Source organism: Stenella coeruleoalba, assembly GCF_951394435.1.
Source record: "Stenella coeruleoalba genome assembly, chromosome: 19".
NCBI classification, from domain to species: domain Eukaryota; kingdom Metazoa; phylum Chordata; class Mammalia; order Artiodactyla; family Delphinidae; genus Stenella; species Stenella coeruleoalba.
This window is the reverse complement of record NC_137165.1, coordinates 45,811,043-45,831,154: the sequence shown is the minus strand read 5'-3', so window position 1 is coordinate 45,831,154 and position 20,112 is coordinate 45,811,043. Positions and strand designations below refer to the sequence as shown.

The 20,112-nt window shown below is 42.9% G+C and overlaps 1 protein-coding gene across 4 annotated transcripts in view; it reads left to right on the top strand.

Annotated features, from left to right (window-relative positions):
• Positions 1-11,448, top strand: part of LOC307178166 (uncharacterized protein) — a gene marked incomplete at its 5' end in the record, with an annotated part of 94,186 nt that extends 82,738 nt beyond the window's left edge. For 2 of the 4 annotated variants that reach the window (XR_013825138.1, XM_079905975.1), the window contains one exon: positions 4,849-8,467. Of the gene's footprint in view, positions 1-4,848; positions 8,468-10,309 lie in introns of those variants that run through there. The other 2 variants (XR_013825137.1, XM_079905977.1) reach the window with 2 other exon arrangements.
• Positions 11,449-20,112: the final 8,664 nt, after the last annotated feature.

Here is a 20,112-nt window from a genome sequence, read left to right as displayed (position 1 = left end):
GTCTGGATGTCCATTTCTTTCCCCAGGTTTGGAAAGTTTTCAGCCACTATTGTCTTAAATATACTTTGTTCCCTTTTCTCTCCTCTTTCTGGAATTCTTATAATGTGAATATTGCTTCTGTTGTGTCCCATAGGTCCTGTAGGCTTTCTTCACTGTTCTTGTTTTCCTTTTGCACCTTTCAAATGTCCTGTCTTCTACTTCACTGTTTCTTTTTTCTGTGTGGTTGAGTCTGCTTCTGAAACTCTATTGAATTCTTCAGTCATTGTATTTTTCAGCTTTAGGATTTGTTTGGTTTTTGATGGTTTCTATTTCTCTGAACTTCTGATTTTGTTCATGCATTGTTTTCCTAATTTCATTTAGTTTTCTAATCAGTTAAAACAAAAGTTTGGGTTTTTTTGCTGTCTGGGTGATTCTTTTAGTTAATTTTTTTTAATTGGAACATAGTTGATTTATAATGTGTTAGTTTCTGCTGTAGAGCAAAAAGTGAGTCAGTTATACATATACATATATCCACTCTTTTTTAGATTCTATTCCCATATAGGTCATTACAGAGTATTGAATAGAGTTCCCTGTGCTATACAGTAGATTCTTATTAGTTATCTATTTTATATATAGTAGTGTGTATGTCAATCCCAGTCTCCCAATTTATCCCCCCCTTTTCCCCCTTGGTAACTGTAAGTTTGTTTCTACATTTGTGACTCAATTTCTGTTTTGTTAACAGATTCATTTGTACCATTTTTTTAGGTTTCACATATAAGCGATATCATATGATATTTGTCTTTCTCTGTCTGACCCTCTTCACTCAGTATGACAATCTGCGTCACTCCAAATGGCATTATTTCATTCTTTCTATGTAGTTTTCTAATCAGTAGATTGGTATCACGTTTCCATATGAAGAACAGCATTATTATGGCAAATAAATCATAATTTGTTAATGACCAAATACACTTCTTTAAAAATAAACTACTATTTCCTTTTTGGTTAATTTTTAATAATTACAAAGTGAAAAATACATTAACAGAATCAATAAACGATGTTCTACCTAACAAATTCCTTTTCTTGGATCCTCAGTAGGTAATATTTTTCTAGTTATAAACTCTCTTCTGACCTGTTTAAAAGGCAAATTTAAATAGCACAAAGAAAAAATTCTAAAACACTGAAAGAAGAGGCTAGTGTTTTGTGTGTGTGCTATGAAACATGCTTGATAAACTGCACCTGTGAGGATTTCCAGTTGTATATGTGTGCACATGGGTGCACAGTGAAATCCACTGCCTGAGAGAATGGGGATGTATAACACAGCTTTTTAAAAAACTAGTAAACAGACACACTAAGATATTTAGGAACCGTGTCCTTAAACATAAAGACATACATAGGACATAAGGACATAGGGAGAAACACCTCAGTTTTAGGAACTGGGTAGGCCTAATTTTGAATCCCAGCTCCACTACCAACCAATTATAACTCCTCTGAGCTTCAGTTTTCTTACCCATAAAGTGGTGGTAAGAATACCTAAGTAGCAGAGGTGTCATGAGGATTAAATGAGACTAAACGTTAGGGACTTATGGTTAGGAATCAGGCTTTCACTCATCACCACAGCCAGGGATGTCTGTCTGCTTTCCTTCCTCCAGCCACTCTTAAGGGGGTAATGTGGTCTCAAAGAGCATGAGTTTTGGAGTCAGTTCAATTCCAGCTAGGAGTCCTGGCTTTGCTTCTTAAAAACTTGTGATCTCAGGCAAGTTAATGTCCCTGAGCCTCATCAGAGATAAGGATACCCACCACACTTAGATTAATGTGCAGATTCATTCATATGGTTATATTTAGCTCCCACCACAGCAACTGGTAGGATATAGTCAATGCAAACTGTATTGCTACAGCACGTGCTTCTTAAATGTGAATGACCTTACATGCCGTAGGTAAATGGGGAATTGGTATAACATGGAAGTCATTTTGGTTCCTATGCAATTTTTTTTCTAGCATGTTAATATTCTGAAGCAACCAGAGGCAAGCTTTCTCATAATAATTACCTTTTTTTTTTTTTTTTAATTTTTGGCTGTGTTGGGTCTTCGTTGCTGCATGCAGGCTTTCTCTAGTTGTGGCGAGCGGGGGCTACTCTTCGTTGCAGTGTGCAGGTTTCCCATTGGGGTGGCTTCTCTTGTTGCAGAGCATGGACTCTAGGCACGCAGGCCCCAGTAGTTGTGGCACGTGGGCTCAGCACTTGTGGCTCGCGGGCTGTAGAGCACAGGCTTAGTAGTTACGGTGCATGGGCTTAGTTGCTCCACAGCATGTGGGATCTTCCTGGACCAGGGCTCGAATCCATGTCCCCTGCATTGGCAGGCAGATTCTTAACCACTGCGCCACCAAGGAAGTCCCAGTAACTATCTCTTTAATAAGAGAAAACCTTAGCACTCTGTGAAGGCCTTAAGGAAAAGCTGCCTTTTTTAGCTGCAGAAAGCAACTGATTCAGTGACTTTCAGAATCACTATTATCCTCATGTTGTGCTTTCTGGAGAAGCTGAGGGTACTGATGATGAGTCTGTGAAGACATTTCCCTTTAAACTAGGAGAGATTAGTGAAGAACACTACTCCTTAAATCACGTTTAATTTTGATGAAACTGATCCCTATTAGAAATGAATGTCCTCCAGGACTTCTTATATCTCACAAGAAGCCCCAGGGCTCAAGGGCAGAATGCAGCCTGCAAATATTCAAGCTAAGGTTTAGTGGGGGCTAATATTTTGCTAATGTTGACATTGTTTTTGTTCGTTAGTGCTTGGGTTACAAAATTGCATAGGTTTTTTTGAGTGGTCTGCCCAGCCCTATTTTTTTTCCAGCAGCCCAGTTTTTTTCAGTGGGCTATTTTGTAGACCACGGAGCTTTTCAGGAACACATAGGTGGTGTTATAGCAGGGACATCTGTATACGTTCCCTTTCCCTCTAATGTTTATTTCTGAACAAAATCTAAGCAATACAAAATGTAATAATGAAAACAATGGCTCACATTTATTGTGTACTCTTTCCAAATGAGTCAACCCTCATTTAATTCTCAACAATCCTGTGAACTAGGGGCTGCTGTTACACCCATTTTATAAATGCGGAAACAGATGTATAAATAACAATTTGTAAGTTATAATTTAATATAAATTATAAATATAGATTTATAAATGAGTAAACTGAGATTAACTTGCCCAAGGTCACACAGCTAGAAAGTAGTAGAGTGAGAATTTAAAAACCTGTGCATTTTCTGTGCATTGAACCACACATCATATTGTTTTGTCAGTCTTTTAGCATACCTGGGATTATACTTAAATTGTTTAATTTTACAGGCACTGCCCTATTTACACAGGCCATGTAAAGGAAAGCTGTTAGTAATTCACAGCTATTTACATTTCACAAGACTTGTGTTCCATTCCAAGAGATCAGGCTCATCAATTATTTGCATTTGGTAACATGTTAATTATACAGATAATTAGCCTTGAGACTAGACTTGAACATGAAAGTATAATGAACAGTTTTGCTAATTGCTCTTTTCTGTTATGGACAGTCCTTGATCTGAAGTATTAACAGCTCCAATATTCAGCTTGCTAAATTCTCCTAACTTTCACTTCGTGGAAAAGTCCAAATCAAGGATGACAACTAGATTTCCTCTGTCATGCCAACTCTAACCCGTTGATTATGACTACTGCGAGCACTGTGTTGAGAAGCTTTGGAGGGGGCGCGGCATCTGGGCCCCAGGGGCATTGCGTGGTGCTAGATGAGTCTGTTCACCACAGGTGAGTGTGAGTTCACAGCCTGTGAGCCAGAGATCTGCCATCTCTGGCCTGAGTGTTGGGAAACTTACTTCCGCCTTGGAGGTCATAGCTTCTTACTTCCTGCTCCCTTGGACAATCCTACGAGTAAGCTGTGTTCTGGGCTAGGAGTATCAAAATGAACCAGACATGGACTGTCTCCTAATAAGAAAGGCATAGATGGCCATACACAAATTAAAAGGTACTAAGTGCTCTAAAAGCAATAGATAGTGTGACACAAGGGATCAGAGGAGAAAATGCATTGTTTATAGTAACAGGGAGGCTGGGGCAGAGATGGATCAAGTGTCCCCCCTTTGAGGTGAGCCTTACAGGATAGGTAGCAATGGGCGGGGGCTGAAGTGAGGAAGGCTCAGCGTTTTTTCCCTTTTTTGGGCAGATGATGAATCACCTGCTGTAGAGAAAAGAAGGAAATGTGAAATAGGGGCATGTACAAGGGAAGAATTCAGTGTGCCTGGAATGTAGGAAAATAAAGGAAGGTAAAGTCGGGAAACAAGGGCAGGCCCAGGTTGCGAAGGGCCTGGGAACACCAGATTAGGAATGCTTTAGAACAATATCTCTCAAGGTGTGTCCACAGGATGTTCATAGTTTTCACGTAATAAAAGGATCCTGTTGTCAACTGTTACTGGATTAAAAACAGGTTTCTATATCACAGGAGTTTGAGCTTCTAAAATGCTTATGTACACTATGAATTTCCAAGAGGGACTTGCAGTTTGCAAAAATCATAGTGATCACAGAATGTTTTTCTTGGAGCACCTCATGAGGTTAGGGTTCTGCGGGAGCTTTATGCAAGGAATGATACCCACAGAGTACATATTCAACATTACCTGCTAATTGACCAACTGACTGATCTTCTAGGAACCTGTACGAGGGTTACAGGGATACAGAGAAAATTATTTGCCCCGGAGGAGGCATCAACCCCCTCCCTCCCTCTCTGTTATCCCTTCTGCTTTATTGTCATAAGGATCTGTCTTCAGCCAGGCTCAGTTGTACTACTCTCACTCCTGAGGCTCAGATCCCCTTCCTGATAAAGCCTTGCCTTGTTTCAGGGCTCTGAGGGTGCCCTGTTTTAAATCGCCTATCTGTCATCCTGGAGCCCAGACGTGCTGCCTGCCTTGCCCTCAGCTGCCTGATGTCCCAGCCCACCTGGACTCTTTCTTAGCCACTGCTGTGACGTCCACATACTTGGAGTGCTTCCGGTCCTCCTGGTAAACCTCGAGATATCCCGTCTCCAGCCAGTCACAGCCCTGGGGTGACTGTGGATCTGGCTTCTGCTACCTGTTCAGAAATGAGGTACCTGTGTGCTACCTTCTGGGGGAGCTGAGTTCATGTGTGTCTGGTAAACATCCTTCTTCCGCCTTTCCTGGTTGTCACTGCTTCCAGGTGAGATTCCATCATTCTGCTTGGGAGGGATGAGCAAGCAACCTCTAAGTGTATCATTTAATTATCCCCTGCGGAAGAGAAAAATTCTAGCAGTGACACATTAGAGCTGCAACCCTGAGAGGCTTGAGTCAGGTGGGATCCCCCGACAATCTAGAAGGGGCAGTGAAACCTCTAAGTGTTTAGAGCTCATCCGGCCCTTCTGGGTGTTGAACAAGAAGCCAACGGGGGTGAGATCAAATGAGGCTGGGTGAGTGGGCAAAACCTTGGCAGATAAACTTTGCTGAGAATAAGGGCATGACAGGGAGGAAAAGTACGAACTATAGAAGGTGAGACGCTGCCCACTACAAACCAGCTGTTGTGACCCAGAAAAAGGACTTGGGGTTCAGTGCAAGAGTGTGCAGCAAAGACTCTGGCCCCCAAAGTCCTACCAGTTTTGCAAAATTATTAGGAAGAATGAGGAACAAAAACACACAGAAAATATTACCTTTATAGGGAACGTATAGCTCCGGTTGATGCATTATAAGAAAGAAAGAATGGAGGTGACAAGGCATTTGAAGTGGTCCAAACTAGACAGGCTTCTGTTTGAGGCCAGGGTGACAGGGGCTGTGCCGTTTTTTCCAAATGGCTGTAGTGCTTGTCTTTAACAAGACAGATGGTTCTTCTGACTGTCTAACGCAGGGTTTCTCAAGCTCGGCATACTGGCACTGTGGGCAGGATACTTCTTTGGTGTTGGGGGCTGTCCTTTGCCTAAACATCGTAGGATGGTTAGCAACAACATCCCCCTCCCCCACCACTATGACAACCCAAAATGTCTACAGACCTTGCCAGATGTCACCTGGGGGGCAAAATCATCCCTGGTTGAAAACCACAGCTGTAACTCAAGGGGGCTACATGGTCTCCTTGCCTTTCTACCAAAAACCCAACAAACCAATTCACTCCTCCCAGGAATGTCAGCCAAGGAGAAGTGGTCCAGTGACACCTGTGGGTGGAGCCTGGCTTTTCTGGTTTGGGGGAGGGAATGTAGCACACAGATTGCTGGCCCTGCACTTACTTGATGCCCCCACAAGACGTGAAAAATGTAGAGCTTTCAACGTGCAGATGGCTCGCGCTGCTTAATTTCCAGCCGAAAGCGTGCTAACATTTTCCTCCCTCTCTCTGCCTGCAAGCCCGCCAGGAGCAGTGAAGGCATTAACAGGGAGCGGTTGCCCTTTCCCGCATCCTTATCGCACACTATTTTATTCTAAAGAGACAAAGTAGAAAGAATGTAACATATGATTCTGACTACACTTTTTTTTTTTTTAACTGTCTGCTTTTCCTAGTGACTAGAGCATAGGAGCTGGTTGCTAAGCAACTGGGAAACTGCAGGCTCCTGTACTGGCCATGCTGGTTTCGGAAATGAGCCATAAAAGGAATTCCCCAGTGAGAAGGGATCCCATACCATTGCCTGGTTGCCATGGACACCATATATAAGTGATGGATCCTGGGTTATAGGCCCTGCTTAAGAAAAAATGTTACCCCTGTTTAAGGCTTGAATGGTATAAGAAAGGGATGGAAGCTGTCTTCCTCCACATTATCCACGTGGGCACTTCCCGGCCTCTTCCCCACGTGCTCCCCCTAAAGAGAGGTCTGAATCTAAGTGGCTGAGACATTCCATCCAATTTCAGCTCTGCTCTTATTTAATATGTTCCAGTCTTTGCTAGCGTTGGAAGGGAGTCTGCAATCTGGAGAACAAATTTTTAAGCAAGAAAAGATGCCTCGGGTGGCAGACAGGCTGTCTATCATCCACCCCTGTTTGGGGGCCACACAGCGCCCAGATCAAGCACAAGGGCAACTCTCTCTGTTCACAGGTTCTATTGGATTTTGCAAAACGAGATTAGTGGGGAAAAAGACAATAGCTGTGACTCCAAAATGAAATTGGCATGTCATGCAGAGCGAGGCACACAATGGGCCGCTGCAATTCTGTCAGAAATTAGAAACAGACTTCAGATAATAGGAGTGAAAAACGTGAGGCAAATTTAAAGACGTGGAGCTTAACATACAAAGATGTGCGGGTTTAACCGGGCTTCATACACTAAACAGTAGAAGAGATGGGCCTTGTTGTAACCTCACAGGCTACATCTTCACGGACAGAAGACTTGAGACACTAGACTCTAAGCCCAAAGCCTCCCAGATGAGGAGACTGAAGCCCAAACAGTAGCAGCGATTTGCTCAAGGTCATAGAAGACACACATTTCTGAGTGGGGGTCTGTAAAGGACAACTCTGCATTTTTAATATTGCTGCATAAAAAATTACCCCCAAACTTAGCAACTGAAAACAACACAAACATTTCACTACTATATATAAAATAACCAATAAGGACCTACTCTATAGCACAGGGAACTACACTCAATATTTTGTAATAATCTGTAAGGGAAAAGAATCTGAAAAAAATATATATGTATAACTGAATCACTTTGCGGTACACCTGAAACTAACACAATATTGTAAATCAACTGTACTCCAATTGGAAAATAAAAGTTATCTTACAGTTTCTGTGGTTCAGGAATCCAGGAGCATCTTAGCTGGGTGCCTCAGACTTGGGGTCTCTCACCGGCTACAGTCAAGATATCGGAGGGGCTGCAGTTGCTTCCAGGCTCCACGGGGGGAGGATTACTCACGTGGTGGTTAGCAGACCTCAGGTACTTGCTGGCTGTTGGCTGGAGATTTCAGTTCCTCGTTACATGGGCCTCTCCGTAGGTCAGTTTACAACATGGCAGCCAGCTTCCTTATAGTCAAAGAGCACCTAAGGTGGAAGCCAAAGCTTTTTTTAACCTAAGCGTAGAAGTGATGTCCTATCATTTTGGTCATATTTTATTCATTAGAATTGACTTACAAGGTCCATCCTGTACCAAAAGGGAAGGGATTCCACGAGGGCATGGAGACCAGTAGGTGGGGACCACTGGCCATTGCAGAGGCCGCTGACCACAATAACCAAGTATGCTTCCAGGATCCAAGGTAGCAGAGGGGAGAGCAAGGGGGCCTAGGAAGGGGCAGCTCAAGGGAGGTGATAGATAAATACGAGGAAAAGAAATATATAGTAGCAGAGAAGAGAAAGAGAACCTGGTAGAATGGGAACAGAGAAATGGTGGAGGAAGGGAATCAGGGAGTTGGAATGAGGGACATAAGCTGTAAGAAAAGAGAAAATAGTTCCTAGGTTTTGGCACCAAAAACAAACAAGAGAAGTGAAAATAGGATGGAGGATGAATTGGGAGTGGCAACAGGGGAAGAGAGCTGGGAAGCAAGGAGCAAAGAGCTCAAGCAGACAGTGTAAGATCCCTGAGGGCACAGGGTCTCTTGCACTATCTTCAGCAGGTATTCAGAAAACTTTGTGGCACCAAACATTTACTTCTCCTGAATCCAGTGAGAAATTCTGCTGCTTTCTTAACTAACTTGATGCAAAGTGAGAAAAGACTGGTTCTCTCTCAGCCCAGCTCTTGACTCCCTGTTTGACTCTGGGTCAGTGACTTAACCATTCTGGAATGTAGGATCCTTATCAGCAAAATAGACAGGTTGGCTGGATGATCTTTAAAGCTTTTTCTAGCTCTGAAACCTCACAAATTACATTATCAGGGCCTAGAATTAGGAGTCAGAGTAGAAAAAGTCCATGGATCTGTTACAGATACAGGCTGCCACTTAGGTCTGACACAACACTGAGCTGAATTCCATTTTACCAAGATGGTAGGCCATCAATATGCCTCTCAAGGGAAGTTCAGCTCCACTCTTTTGTGGCATCTGTGTGCCATAGAGACTCCATGAGCTTAATTCTCCTCAGCACCAAGATCCCCCTCTGATGCTGTGTTAGGAACTTAGACTCATCAACCCTCAAAACAGTAGGAAACCAGCCAGGGCATGATTGGTTCAGCTGCCAGAGTGCCATTAGGAATAAAGACAGTAGCAGGAGTCACCAGGAACACGAGGGTCCAGGGCCTCCAAGATATGGGAGTTAGGATGCCTGGATTTAATCACTCTTTTCAGTTGTCAGTGTTTGGAGCTGGTACCTATGAATAAAGGACAGCACCCCATACCTCTGTTTGACCCCTGCCCTCTTGGGCAAGTTACAAGTGGTCTGCCTGCCACACCATGGTCCATGAGGTAACAAAGGATACACAGGCACTTTGAAAAAGCATCTAAGATTAGCCTTTGCTCATCATGGCAATCCACTGATGGTGGAATAAAAACAATCTCGAGAATAAAGGCTGTATATATTTGCTTCTATATCCTCCATCCACTGAAGATGACGGATGGGAGCATTTTGAAAAGGCTTGATATTAATCTATTGGTCGTGGCCACTGGTTCCATTTCCTAGTATTTCTGTATAAAGAAAATATTTTGAAGGAAAGACTTCACTTTCCTAATAATAAGTCTCTCAGAACCTTTTCTGATTTGCAGAAAATGCATCTAGAAGACACTTACCGATAAAGAAGAGTTGTTGCAGTGACACTCAGGAGCAATGGAGAAGCCACCTCCTCACACACATTCTGAGAATCCAAGTGTAGCAGATGTGCTGGTGTCCTGCCCACAGCCGTTTACGTTTCAGCCACTTACATTTGTCTTGGCTTCCAACTGCCAGCATTTACCATCCAAGAGCTTTCTTGGATTTCGATAGCCCCTCCCCAAGTAGAAGGTAGAGCGCTAGGATGATATTACCCACCCGCTCCCCAGAAGCAGCCCTCCAACAGCGACTGAGGGAGCCAGTATATAAACGCCCCAGGTTCTTCGCCCTCAGGTGGCACAGATCTGAGGTGTGTCTTTCCACTGTTTCCTAGAGACCCCCCGCAGGACTGAGCAGCCCTTGCCTAAGTAGTAACCTGCTCCATGACATACCTTGTGCTGACTTTCCTTCCCTTCCCACTATCAATTCCCTCTCCTACTGGTGTCCCCTGGCATGAATTCCCTAATACACCATTTGCACTTAAACCCTTATCTCAAGGTCTGCTTCTAGGTGAACCCAAATTTCTGCTAGGGCAATAGGAAGGAACAGGAAAAAAAAAAAAAAAAAAAGACTTATTTAAGAAGGATTTCTGTAAGCACTGTGCTCCCCTGGTGCATTTAAGAGTTTGTTTACCGCTCATTACCTTCCTTTACAGAAACGCTATGGGACAGATTAGGTAAGAAGTGCTACCAGCGAAAGACCGGCCAGAAAGGAAGATGAAGCATCTCTGAAATGGTCAAGGAGGTTGCTAGGAGTATTGACTCGATTTACAAAACTTCTGTTTACAAAACTTCTGTTTACTCACGACTTTCCCGGTAGGAGAAAGGCAGGATGCCTGTAGTGATAGCCAACTGCAGCATCCCTAGAGACGCATGTCCACGGAGTCATCCGGAAAAACACACTGGGGACAAGGGGCTTTTCAGAGGAGACGGTGCTGGAGCTTGGCGGTACCCACACTGGATTGTCTGGTTTTCCTCCAGCAGCATTTGGTCCCGAGGCTGCCCCGCGGCAGAGGAGTGGGGGCAGGGAGAGCCGAGACACCAAAGCTTGAAGGGCAGCTGAATAGGAAGCAGCTTACAGCATGTGGGCTCAATTTTCCTCCAAAAGCTCATAATATGACTGTCAAAAATGGCACTATGAACCCCAATTGTAAGGTAATTATGTTCAGTCCCAAATTCAACACAATAAACGTTATTTGCTCGCAAGCCCTAGCAACCATCTCATAAGGGGGAGAAAAATACTGTACAAAAAACAAAATGTAAACTCACAAGGCAGTAACAAAACAGGCACACAACTATTCATTTCAAGTCTATTTTGAAAAGCCTTTGATAACACCAGTAATTCCCCATAAAGCTCATAGTCTCCTGCCACAGTTCCCTGCTGGAGACAGAAAAAGGTTTTGCTGTTCTACAGTCATTCCATTTAAGGAGATAAAGTCCACTTTCTTTCCCAATTTTAAATGCTTTTCATTCTTAAAAAAAAGTTAAATCCCTAACCACCTCTATCCAGCTAAGCCTACCACCTAGGCAGGGCTCAGGGGCAGTATCCATGTGACTACTTCTTGTTTTGCACAACAAAATTCATTCAGTGGTCTTAACAAGGTGCTTAAATGCAGTCCAAGAGCCTTGTCCACAAGGTACTGAAACGTTCCCCAAAAGGTAGAAAATTCAACCAACCGTCTGCCCATTTCTAAATATTCTGATGCTTCTGAGCACGCAGGCCAGGTGGTCTCCCTTTTACATCCTGGCTGACACGAGGGAGGCTGAGCAACTCCTCCGGGCACCGCTGGCAGGTGTACCTACAACAGAGGAAGGAAGGGGTAGGGGCTTGAGATACACCTTTGGTTGTAAGAACAGAAACCTACTTAGACAAGTAAGAGGGCGATGGTTATATCCTCTCATGGACCCCGAGGAAAAGCTGAGCAGTCGGGCCTCGGGGAGAGCGGGAACCAGCAGCAATTTTGGTGGGGGAGTGAAGTGGCAGGGAAAGGACAGGCAGGGCCGTGTACAGGGACAGAGGCCCCTAGAAGGGACTGGGCATGTGGGTAATTAGTCCCTTTAATACAGGAAGACAGAAAGGAAAAGAAAGAAGAACAGAAGGTGGGGGATGAAGTAAAATAATAGGAACCAAAGTGAAAAGGAAGATAAGCATTAACTGAGGAGTGAAGAAATGTCATCAACAAAAGTTGATGTCAGCCAGCAGTCAGCAGCTCCCTGGTGCTGAAGGTCAGCCCGTCCCCTTCAATCAATCAACTAAAGCTTAGACTCTGCCTACTGTCCGAGCCCCTTCATGGACATGCATGTACCCACAGCTTAAGAGTCCCCTAATTTTGTTGTTTGGAGAGACACTTCTTTGGGAAACAACCCCAGTGTTCTTATTTGCTGCAAGTAATAAAAAACCCTTCATTCTCCCGGGGTGGGGGTGGGGGGATCAGCTGTCCCTAATGTAGAACCAGCCTGTGTAGTACTGCAAATACAAAGCCCTTCTAATTTACCCACATTGGTCATTCTGATTTACATGATTTATATTCTGATTTTACGGACTAACTGTAAAGAGAGAAAGTTGTATTCATTGAAAGGATGTGTATGATCTCGAAGAAGTCCACGTACTTTTCACGCTTCAGTTTTAAAAACTTGGCTTATACATACAAGAAACATCCATCATGTATTGGGGGCACACTGATGTTTCTTGCTACAACTGATGTGAACATCAGTTTACTTCACTAGGTTTATCTTTACATATATGGCATCAATTCTTTGTCCCAAGGTGTATGCCCTAAACTTCAATAAATCGTTGTTTCCATTCCACTTCAACTTTATCAGAAACGTTTCCTGAACACCTATGATGTTAAAAGCACTGTTTTAAGCACTTATGTTGTTACAAAGTCGAATAAAACATAGCCCTGTCTTTATGGATCTTGTCATTTGAAAGTGGAGGAAGTGAGTGGAAGGGGAATTAGGCACAATCTCCTATAGACATAAATCCCCTAATTTATGTCTATAATTTAGACCTATACACAAGTGACTGTAAGACAAGACTATGTCTATACTACTCTACCCAGCAAGGCTCACGTTCAGATTCAGCAGAGAAATCAAAAGCTTTACAGACAAGCAAAAGCTAAAAGAATTCAGCACCACCAAACCAGCCTTACAACAAATGCTAAAGGAACTTCTCAGGGTTGGGGGGCAGTGGAGGGGAGGCCACAACTAGAAACAACAAAATGACAAATGGGAAAGCTCACCAGTAAAGGCAAACATAAAGTAATAGTAGGAAATCACCCCCACACAAATATGATATCAAAACCAGCAACTGTGAGGAGAGTACAAATGCAGGAAATGGGAATTGCATTTGAAATTAAGAGACCAGCAACTTAAAACAACATTGTATATATACAGGCTACTGTATCAAAAACCTCATGGGAAATGCAAACCAGAAAACTACAATAGGTACACAAACAAAACAGAGAAAGCAACCCAAACACAACGCTAAAGATGGTCATCAATCCACAAGAGAACAAAAGAGGAAGGGAAGAAAAAAGAGCTACAAAAACCTAAAGCAATTAAGAAAATGTCAATAGGAACATATATATTGATAATTACCTAAATGTAAATAGATTAAATGCACCAACCAAAAGACAGACTGGCTGAATAGATACAAAAACAAGACCCATATATATGCTATCAACTAGAGACTCACTTCAGACCTAGGGACACATACAGACTGCAAGTGGAAAAAGATATTACATGCAAATGGAAATCAAAAGAAAGCTGGAGTAGCAATACTTATATCAGAAAAAATAGACTTTAAAATAAAGACTGTTACAAGAGACATGGAAGGACACTGCATAATGATCAAGGGATCAACCCAAGAAGATATAACAATTGTAAATATACATGCACCCAACATAGGAGCACCTCAATATATAAGCCAAACGCCAACAGCCACAAAAGGGGAAATAGTAACACAATAGTGAGGGACTTTAACACCCCACTTACACCAAAAAACAGATCATCCAGACAGAAAACTATTAAGGAAACACAAGTCTTAAATGACACATGAGGGCTTCCCTGGTGGCGCAGTGGTTGAGAGTCCGCCTGCCGATGCAGGGGACACAGGTTCGTGCCCTGGTCCGGGAAGATCCCACATGCTGCGGAGTGGCTGGGCCCGTGAGCCATGGCCGCTGAGCCTGCGCGTCTGGAGCCTGTGCTCCGCAACCGGAGAGGCCACAACAGTGAGAGGCCCGCGTACAGCAAAAAAAAAAAAAAAAAATGACACATGAGACCAGATAGACTTAACTGATATTTATAGGACACTCCATCTGAAAGCAGCAGAATACACTTTCTTCTCAAGTGCACATGGAACATTCTACAGGACAGATCACATCTTGGGCCACAAATCAAGCCTCGGTAGATTTTAAAACTTGAAATCATATCAAGCATCTTTCTGTTCTGACCACAATGCTATGAGATTAGAAATAAATTATAGGAAAACTGTAAAAAACACAAAACGTGGAGGCTAAACAATGTTACTAAACAACCAATGGATCACTGAAGAAATCAAAGAGAAAAAAAAATACCTAGAGACAGGGGCTTCCCTGGTGGCACAGTGGTTGGGAGTCCACCTGCCAATGCAGGGGACACGGGTTAGGGCCCTGGTCTGGGAGGATCCCACGTGCCGTGAGGCAGCTGGGCCCATGGGCCGTGGCCACTGAGCCTGTGCGTCCGCAGCCTTTGCTCTGCAGCGGGAGAGGCCGCAGTGGTGGGGGGGCCCGCGTATCGCAAAAAAAACCCAAAACAAACAAACAAAAAAATACCTAGAGACAAATGACAACAAAAACACGATGATCCAAAACCTATGAGATGCAGCAAAAACAGTTCTAAGAGGGAAGTATATAGCAATACAGTCTTACCTCAGAAAACAAGAAAAATCTCAAACAACTTAACTTTACACCTAAAGCAACTAGAGAAAGAAGAACAAACAAAACCCAAAGTTAGTAGAAGGAAAGAAATCATAAAGATCAGAGCAGAAATAAATGAAATAGAGACAAAGAAAACAATAGAAAAAATCAATGAAACTAAAAGCTGTTTCTTTGAAAAGATAAACAAAATTGATAAACCTTCAGCCAGACTCATCAAGAAAAAGAGGGTGAGGGTGATGGCTCAAATCAATAAAATTAGAAATGAAGGGGCTTCCCTGGTGGTGTAGTGGTTAAAAATCCACCTGCCCATGCAGGGAACAGGAGTTCAATCCCTGGTCTGGGAAGATCTCGCATGCCGTGGAGCAACTAAGCCCATGAGCCACAACTACGGAGCCTGTGTGCTGCAACTACTGAAGCCTGCGTGCCTAGGGCCTGTGCTCTACAACAAGAGAATCCACCACAAGGAGAAGCCCACGCACTACAACGAAGAGTAGCCCCCACTTGCTGCAACTAGTAAAAGCCCGCACGCAACAATGAACACACAATGCAGCCAAAAAAAAGAAAAGAAAAACACATTTACAAATGAAAAAGAAGTTACAATGGACACCACAGAAATACAAAGGATCATAAGAGACTAGTATAAGCACTATATGCCAATAAAATGGATAACCTAGAAGAAATGAACAAATTCTTAGAAAGGTACAACATTCCAAGACTGAGCCAGGAATAGAAAATAGAAACAGACCAATCACAAGTACTGAAATTGAAACTGTTATTTAAAAACTTCCAACAAACAAAAGTCCAGTACCAGATGACTTCACAGGTGAATTCTATCAAACATTTAGAGAAGAGTTAACACCTATCCTTCTGAAACTCTTCCAAAAAAATTGCAGAGGAAGGAACACTCCCAAGTTCATTTTATGAGGCCACTATCACCCTGATACCAAAACCAGACAAAGATACCACAAAAAAATAAAATTACAGGCCAATATCACTGATGAACACAGACACAAAAATCCTCAACAAAATACTAGCAAACTGAATCCAACAACACATTAGAAGGAGCATACACTGTGATCAAGTGGGATTTATCCCAGGGATGCAAGGATTCTTCATTATTTGCAAATCAATCAATGTGATACAACACATTAACAAATTGAAGAATAAAAACCATATGATCATCTCAATAGATGCAGAAAAAACCTTTTGACAAAGTTCAACACCCATTTATGATAAAAACTATCCAGAAAATGGGCATAGAGGGAAACTACCTCAACATCATAAAGGCCATATACGACAAACCCACAGCAAACATCATTCTCAATGGTGAAAAACTGAAAGCATTTCCTCTAAGATCAGGAACAAGACACGGATGTCCACTCTTGCCACTTTTATTCAACATAATTTTGGAAGTCCTGGCCACAGCTATCAGAGAAGAAAAAGAAATAAAAGGAATCCAAATTAGAAAAGAAGAAGTAAAACTGTCACTGTGTGCAGATGACATGTTCCTATACATAGATAATCCTAAAGATGCCATCAGAAAACTACTAGAGCTTATCAATGAATTTGGTAAAGTTGCAGGATACAAAATTAATACACAGAAATCTCTTGCATTCCTATACACTAACAATGAAAGATCAAAAGGAGAAATTAAGGAAATAATCCCATTTACCACTGCATCAAAGAGAATAAAATACCTAGGAATAAACCTACCTAAGGAGGCAAAAGACCTGTACTTAGAAAACTATAAGATACTGATGAAAGAAATCAAAGATGACACAAACAGATGGAGAGATATACCAGTTCTTGGATTGGAAGAACCAATACTATCAAAATGACTATACTACCCAAAGCAATCTACAGCTTCAATGCAATCCCTGTCAAATTACCAACAGCATTATTCTCAGAATTAGAGCAAAAATTTTTACAATTTGTACGGAAACACAAAAGACCCAAGTAGCCAAAGCAATCTTGAGAAAGAAAAATGTATGTGAAGGAATCAGGTGCCCTGACTTCAGACCATACTACAAAGCTACAGTCTTCAAAACAATATGGTACTGGCACAAAAAAAGAAATATAGATCAATGGAACAGGATAGAATGTCCAGAGATAAACCCATGCACCTGTGGTCACCTAATCTATGACAAAGGAGGCAAGAATATACAATGGAGAAAAGACAGTCTCTTCAATAAGTGGTGCTGGGAAAACTGGACAGCTACATGTAAAAGAATGAAATTAGAACACTCCCTAACACCGTACACAAAAATAAACTCAAAATGGATTAAAGAGTTAAATGTAAGTCTGGGTACTATAAAACTCTTAGAGGAAAACATAGGCAGAACACTCTCCGACATAAATCGCAGCAAGATTTTTTTTTTTTTTTTTTTTTGCGGTATGTGGACCTCTCACTGCCGTGGCGTCTCCCATTGTGGAGCACAGCCTCCGGACGCGCAGGCTCAGCGGCCATGGCTCATGGGCCCAGCTGCTCCACGGCATGTGGGATCCTCCCAGACCGGGGCATGAACCCATGTCCCCTGCATCGGCAGGCGGACTCTCAACCACTGCGCCATCAGGGAAGCCCAGCAAGATCTTTTTTGATCCACCTCCTAGAGTAATGAAAATAAAAACAAAAATAAATGGGACCTAATTAAACTCAAAAGCTCTTGCACAGCAAAGGAAACCATAAACAAAACGAAAAGACAACCCACAGAATGGGAGAAAATATTTGCAAATGAAGCAACCAACAAGGAATTAATCTCCAAGATATACAAACAGCTCATGCAGCTCAATATCAAAAAAACAAACAACCCAGTCAAAAAAACAGGCAGAAGATCTAAATAGACATTTCTCCAAAAAAGACATACAGATGGCCAAAAAGCACATGAAAAGATGTTCAACATTACTAATTATTAGAGAAATGCAAATCAAACTACAACGAGGTATCACCTCACACCAGTCAGAATGGCCATCATCAAAAAAATCTACAAACAATAAACGCTGGAGAGGGTGTGGAGAAAAGGGAACCCTTCTACACTGTTGGTGGGAATGTAAATTGGTACAGCCACTATGGAGAACAGTATGGAGGTTCCTTAAAAAACTAATAGAAATAGAGCTACCATGTGATCTAGCAATTCCACTCCTGGGCATATATCCAGTGAAAACCATAATTCAAAAGGATACATGCTCCCCAGTGTTCATTGCAGCTCTTTTTACAATAGCCAGGACATGGAAGCAACCTAAATGTCCATCGAGAGGGGAATGGATAAAGCAGATGTGGTACAGGACTTCCATGGTGGTGCAGTGGTTAAGCATCCACCTGCCAATGCAGGGGACACGGGTTCAAGCCCTGGTCCGGAAAGATCCCACATGCCGCGGAGCAACTAAGCCCATGTGCCACAACTACTGAGCCTGTGTTCTAGAGCCCACGAGCCACAGCAAGAGAAGCCGCTGCAATAAGAAGCCCGCGCACCGCAACAAAGAGTAGCCCCCGCTCCCCGCAACTAGAGAAAAAGCCCGTGCGCTGCAATGAAGACCCAACGCAGCTAAAAATAAATAATAAATTAATTAATTTTAATTAAATAAAAAAGATGTGGTACATATATACAATGGAGTATTACTCAGCCATAAAATAGAACAAAATAATACTGTTTGCAGCAACATGGATGGACCTAGAGATTGTCATGCTGAGTGAAGTAAGTCAGAAAGAGAAAGATATCATATGATATCACTTATATGTGGAATCTACAAAAATGGTACAAATGAACTTATATACAAAACAGAAATAGAGTCACAGATGTAGAAAACAATCTTATGATTACCAGGGTGGAAAGGGGAGGATGGAGGGATAAATTGGGAGATTGGGATTGACATATATACACTATTATATATAAAATAGATAATAAGGACCTACTGTATAGCACAGGGAACTGTACTCAATACTCTGTAATGACCTATATGGGAAAAGAATCTAAAGAAGAAGGGATATATGTATATGTGTAACTGATTCACTTTGCTGTACAGCAGAAATACAACATTGTGAGTCAACTATACTCTAATTAAAAAAAAAAAAAAAAGAGTAGACAAGACTATTACCTGCTTCAACCCACATTCTTTAAACCTCTTCCAGCTCTCTGATCGGAGCCTTTGTCAGCCCCTCATCTGTTATACCTCCCAATCTTTCTATCTACATCTTACCCATCCTTTCCTGCTACTCATTCCATAACCATACCCTCTTGTGAGATCCTCCCGTAGCATGTGATCTCTTTGGAACCTCTGCAGCCTTTGTGTATTCCAGTGTGATGGAAGTTATCACTGGAGGTTAAGTGGTGCCTTTAAGATAGGCTGAGTCAACGGACTCTGAACATGCCCCAGGGAGACCCTGAACACTGGAAATCTGCCTGAGCTGCTGGGCGCCCACACCACTTTTGCTACTCAGACACTTACTCTGCTCTCATTTCTGGTTTCATTTGGGACTTCACATTTCTGATTCCTCCCGTAAGAGTTCTCCATGCTTTGATCAGGCTGGAGAGAGAGTGCGTATGTGCACACACAAGTGCACCAAAGGGGAAACGATAACTGATGGGTTTGCCTTCATTTCTTCTCTTGCCTTCTTGTCCTCAGCTGCCTCTTAAAAATTCAGGTGCGGGACTGCAGGTGTTGAGGGGCTCACACACCTCCATCAGCCCTGCCCCTGGAGAGAGGCTTGGCCAAGGACAGGATGAGCCTGGTGCCTGTGGAGGTACTCTGTGATTGACCTTACAGGAGGGTGTATCATGCTGGAAACCCTGTCCTTGGAGATTTGGGTCCTGTAGCTCCTGCCTTTGTTCCCTCTGCCCTGATTCTGATGGTGATAGGGATCAAATGTATTGCTGGCATCAGTGCTTGCCGATCACTCAAGGATCCTCACAGGACACCTCTGACCCGCAGCCCAAGTTCCATGGGGGTAGTAATAAACTCTTACTGCTTTGGAAGTGCAGCCCTCAGCTCAGACCCTGACCAAAAGCAGGTGATTCTTATCAGAGGCTGAAGGACAGGTTTTACCAGAGTTCCCATGCCCAAACTTGAAAAGCAAGTTCAGCTGCCCCTTACTCCACTCACTTGGGGTTCCATCCTGTTCTTGAGAAAGGGTCAAATGCTCTACCTCTTTAATGACTCTTGAGATCACCGTGTGGCCTGGTGACCACTGGCTGCTGGTCACTGAGGCTGACCAACTACGCTGGTTTCCTGGGACTTGGGATGTTCAGTGCTAAAACCAGGAAAGTCCCAAGCAGCCAGGGACAAGTTGATCAGTTCTTCAGAACTCTTGCTGTATTCAGAACCCTTGTAGGTACAGGATAGTTTGTCCCCCGAGACTTGGATGGGGAAGGAGCAAGGAGGACCAGGAATTTTCATGATCACCATGTACCTGGAATGTATTTTAAGTCTTGTCAAAGTGGGATTTTGACAGTTATTTGTAGGTTGAGGACTGTATGACTGGTCCAATTGGGCCAGTCTGAACCAGTCTGGAACAACCAAACTTCCCTCCACCATCCACTCCTTCC